This window comes from Nicotiana attenuata, unplaced genomic scaffold (genome assembly GCF_001879085.1).
Source record: "Nicotiana attenuata strain UT unplaced genomic scaffold, NIATTr2, whole genome shotgun sequence".
NCBI lineage: Eukaryota > Viridiplantae > Streptophyta > Magnoliopsida > Solanales > Solanaceae > Nicotiana > Nicotiana attenuata.
The window spans coordinates 1-5,421 of NW_017692571.1; the positions used below are offsets into that span (position 1 = coordinate 1).

Genomic DNA, 5,421 nt, shown 5'->3' on the forward strand with positions numbered 1-5,421 from the left:
TTAGAGTTTCATTCATCTGACCCTGCTGTGAAATCTTCCTCCCTACTCTCTCTGTCTCTATCTATCTATCTATCTTTCTTCACTGTGTTTGTCAATTTCCCCATTTTAATGTGGATGTCTTTTGCTTGGATGGAAGCTCTATATACTGAAAATTAAGTATGTAGATTATGAAATAGCATCAATGACAATCACAAAGGTTATTAAATCTCAAGTGGAAGGCTTGGGAACCAGCTCAGATAGCTTTGCCAAAATTGCTGATTGCCTAAGCTTGAACTCAAACCAAGAGCTTTCGATTGAGCTCGTGGCCTTTGAAAAATTGAAAGAGAATGCGGTGTCACACCTCCTTTTTCTACCCGAAAGGGCATATAAGGGAGTTTTTTCAATTTGTGTGACAATCGAAACGGAATTATTTATATTAAATTCAGAGTCGCCACTTGGGATAATTTATGGTGTCCTAAGTCACCGATTTAAAATCCCGAATCAAGGAAGTTTGACTCTGTTTTACAATCTGCGAAACACAGAAATCCGGGTAAGGAATTCTGTTAACCCGGGAGAAGGTGTTAGGCATTCCCGGATTTCGTGATTTTAGCACGGTCGCTCAACTATTACTAATGGCCTGATTATCTGATTAATGACACATTTAAACCTACGTGCATTTTTCACTTTTTTACCGCTTTTAGTATTTGTGGAATTTATTTCCGGAACAAGGCACAATTGTCATTTACTTGCAATTTTGGTAGACGTTGCAAACCGCGATACATGAAATGCACCCGCAATTTACGACATGTTTATTTTATTATTATTCGAAGTTACGGTCGGGTCACATGAAATGCACACCCGAATTAGGGATTGGGTATCACGACCATGCCACGGGAACCATACCCATGATTTATTTATTAATCATGCCTAAAGCAAGCTATTATATTTATGAATTATTTTCCTACCTTGAGATTATTGCCAAGCATCAGTAGAATACTTCTTGCTAAGGACGTATCCATAAAGCCCAAATATAATTCAAGCTTTTTGCATCAACAGTATGCTCCTTCCTTAACCGTTATTTCAACACAAAGAAAGAGGTTCACAAAGTTGCATCGACACGGGAAAGGTGAGTTGCCAATAAGAATTTCGAACTCGGAAATTAGGCAGAAGAAAATAAATACATGAGGAATCTACTACACTGTAACAAGGAAAATTTCATGAAATTGACAATTAGCGTTTTACAACAGAGAAAGCAAAGATATATACATCAATTTGGGCACAAAATTTAGAAATGATATGCTACAAATTTTCCAAGCTCCAAATCCACCAGTACTTGTTATACTACTCAAACCACCAATAAATCTATTAATTTGTTAATTTAATTTTCCTATTAACAAAGCTATTAATTTTCCTATCAAACCACCAGTACATGTTTTTATTTCCAACAAAGCTGAAATCTCACTTTAGCTATTACATTTACCCAACAAAATAGAATCAAACGGCAAGAAAATATCACGCTAACATGTTTCAAATGTCACCACATAGGAAATAATAAAGAGGTCAGAGTGAACCTTTTGAAATGGCTGAAAATGACTTAAAGTTAACCAAATGTATTAAACCTCATGGCCAACAAATAGAACCGGCGTCGGAATCTGAAAGTGCGACAGAAAACGAACAGAACAACAACAATCGAAACCGGAACCGTGAACCTCGACTCCAAAAGTTTGTCAGAGAAGCAACAGTACAACCGAGTAGGAACAGCGAGCTAAATCAGAACGACGGAAGGACCTCAAACGGAAACGAAGAGCAACGATCTCAAACGAAGATCTCCCTGACCAGAAATTGAATTCAAAAACTTGTTTTGAAGAGCTGAAGCTTTGAGGACTGGATTTGCAGCTGCTCTTCAGAAAAATGAGGGTTAGCTCTGTCCGTTGCTGCTGACAGCAGCGTCATCACTCGCTGGTGACCAATTCCGGTGAGGCAGCAGCTCGAGTGAAAGAGCAGAGGGGTCGAAGTCGGCAGTTGCGGCTGCTTTTGTGAGGAGGGTGCTCGGTTAGGGTCTAGGTTCCTTGGAAGAAGAAGAAGCTTCGTCGGTTTTGTGAGGGTGAAGGCTGTGTGTGTGTTAAGACAGGATCTGTGATTTTTTTCGTTGAAGAAGATGAAGCTAGGGGTCTATTATGTATTTCCAATTCTCAAAAACGGCTCCCTATCTGTGCAACGGCGGATCCTTTCAGGTCTTCCCTCTAGGTTAGGGGTTTTGGAGTGTATATGTATAGGGTGCTGAAGGTTAGGTCTTAGGGTTGGGTATTGGGTATTGGGCTTAGGTTATTTGGACCTCAAAATTGGATCCAAGTCTAAAAATGGACTACAAAATTCATTAAGATGGGATAAACCAACCCAAAACTAATTCTTCCTTCTAAAATTATATACAATTTATAATATAAAATATAAAACTAATCTTAATTAATTAAACTAAGCTGTATTAAAGCATGAAACTATTTTTTATGTTTTCAAGATTATATAAAAATAAAAATAAGGTACTATTTTTGTACATTTATTATTTAAATTTGTGAAAGATACATAAACTAAAATATTTTTTTGTAATTTTTATTTTTGTGACGAAATAAAGTAAAAGAGTCAAAATCAGTTGAAATAGAGATATTAGGCCTAAACTAAATATTTACATGCTAAAATATAAAAAATCTTGGGGAGGGTCAAAAATCACATGTCTACATGCGGAACCAGCTGAAAAGAGTGAATAAGTTGAATATATTGAGCAAATGATAACTCTTGTTTCTTATATGCACGATTGCTTTGTCACCAACAATCAGTCCCAGAGCTGTACCGTTGTGCCAATACCTCCTGATTTTTTGTTGTCCTCTTGTCAAACCTATGAAAGGGCTTTTATTAGGAGGGATTGATCTTGGCCTCAGTGTTTTCCCCAAGACACGGCAAACTCTGGGACATACAAATCTCATTCCTAGCTACACTGTTAAGGCACTTATCACAAACTGGTGAGAAATAAACAATGTAAAGCTATCTGATCCCATGAAGTCTTTGAGCTTGAACTAGCCATCTTTGTCACCAGACTCCATGCAATCTTCAGGTTCTCCGAGAAAGAGTTTGATTTCATCAACTGTAAGCCAAAGAGAAGAATCATCTCCATCTCATCCCCGCTCCTCTTTAAGGGAATCTTCTCCTGGAGTTGGTGGTAATGTACTTGCTTTTGATGTTGAAATGATGCGTATTAAGAGTGAAGACCAGATGACCCACTCTGGAGAGATATGTTCACATGGTCATAGTACATTGGTAGCTGATGACCAGTTCCCTCTGGGTCATAATTGAACAACCTTGGCACCCAGCACGCTTTCTAATTCAAATTTTTCCCCTGTAATTCCCAGTGATGGAAATAAGTTGTCAGAAGATGCTTTTGTTGCTTCAAGGGATGTTGGGTTGGATTCCAAGCCTGCTGCTTATATCCATCCAAAGGAGCCAGAATTTCCATCTAAACCAGAGATGTAAGCTCGTAATCAACTGATATGGCGCAGACCAATCGAGAGGTTTCAAAGAATAGTTTCTTCTACTACAGTTGAAAGAAGGGCAGATCTTTCAGAAGTTGAGGAGCAAGTAAAAACGTTGATTGAGGAGTTGAAGAGCACTTCCCTCGATATGCAGAGAAATGCTACGACTGAACTGCTGTTACTTGCCAAGCATAATAATAAAAGTGACGTTTGAAGCTCAAAAGGGTTTTCAATTTGAACGTGACAAAAATTTATGTTTCGAAAGATTTTCAGAGTCACCACCTAACATTTGGTTTCGGTGTGCCAGGTCACCGTTTGTTCTAAATAAGAATTTTTCTTCAAAACACATTTGGACTCTAAAACCAGTTTGCACCAGAAATTCTAGGTATGGAGGTTCATTTGACTCCGGGAGAAGGTGTTAGGCATTCCCCGAGTCCTGTGAAGGTCACAGTTGTGCACTTGATCAAATTGGATCTTAAGAGTACTCAGATTGAGGTGTAAACACACAAAAGTGAAAATAAACACGAAAGAGGCTCGAGGTCGTCCCCGCCTAATAAAAGAAAAAATAAGAGAAAAGAAAAAGAAGTACTGGAAGAAAATATACTAAAGCTCTAAGCTATCTTACATTATGCTTCCTCTACGATCCAGCATCTGCCTTCGTTTACATTCACTTCGTGGCATACCCCGGATAATAATATATACTAACTCTTCGGGGCATTCACCTGATGAAACCATAATAAACTAAAAGGGGACGACCTCTTACCTCAAAAATTCGAACAAAATCCTAAAGGTATGCCTACCCAGATGTTGACGGCCTAAACATGCTCCTAGCAGTTATGGAAGAAAAGTAAAAATAAAATAAACTAAAATGAATGAATGAAAGACAGTTCATGCTAATTTTTCTTCTTCTGTTTAAACCCCTAATCCTATGGCCCATAGAGATGTATACAATATTTAAACAGTCCAAACATGAAGCACCCAAACAATTCTAGCAAATAATAATTCCAACAGAACGTTAACCAAGAAGAATTGAGAAACAATAGATAAGTATCATGCTATACACATCACATTGAAAATTGACGCAAAAATAAAAGTGAGAGTGGTAAGAATTGAACCTGGGATTGCTTCTTTTAAATGAGTAAAATCAAGGAGTACAAAGATACGCTTAGACTGACTGTGTACAAGACCCGACGATGAAATTGGAACGTGCAACAACAAAAAGACCGAACACGACCGCAACAATAGAACCCGGAACAACGAATTAAACCAACGACAGGAATCACTTCGAATCAAATTCCGAATCAGCAAACCCATAAACCCGAAATTGGACTGAGCAAAATTTTTTTCCTTTTTTTTTAAAAAGATAAAATTATATTTTTAGGCAATAATTCCTTTTAAAGGACAAGGCTACAAATTTTAGGACCTAGAATCCGTCCCCAGAAAGCTGCCGGAGTTTTGGCCAATGGCCTACTCTTTTGTCACCCCGCCTGCTGCCATCTTTGTCTTTCTTTCTTCTTTTTCCCCTTTTCCTACTAACGATAATCTCCGATCACTCTCAAATATTTTAACCAAAAGGTTTCATCCTATGTGTATTAAAGAAGAGGAAAACTAGTTTCCTTTTTTTGACCGTGTGTGTGTGTGTTTCGTTCTTACATAGCAGCTTGTTTCTTCTTCAATTGAGCAATTAACCTTCTGTGCTTATAAACTTTGGATTTCAGAGGCTGACGACGGAAACAAGTGTTAGTACGGCGGCGAGCAGCAGGAGGGACTGTTGCATGTTTCTGGCGGGTTTTTTGTGAAAAGGGGCTGGTTTTCGGCAGTTGGGTGGCGGTTGGCTGGTAGGAAACGACGATTGAGACTTGGAGATTTGGTGGGGTGGAGTTGAAGGCTAGTTGACAGAGTGGATCAAGGCTGGGCGTTG

General features: G+C 38.5%; 1 pseudogene; it reads left to right on the forward strand.

Moving 5' to 3' along the window:
* The first annotated feature begins 136 nt into the window (after positions 1–136).
* LOC109222551 lies at positions 137–3,714 on the forward strand (annotated as a pseudogene).
* Positions 3,715–5,421: the final 1,707 nt, after the last annotated feature.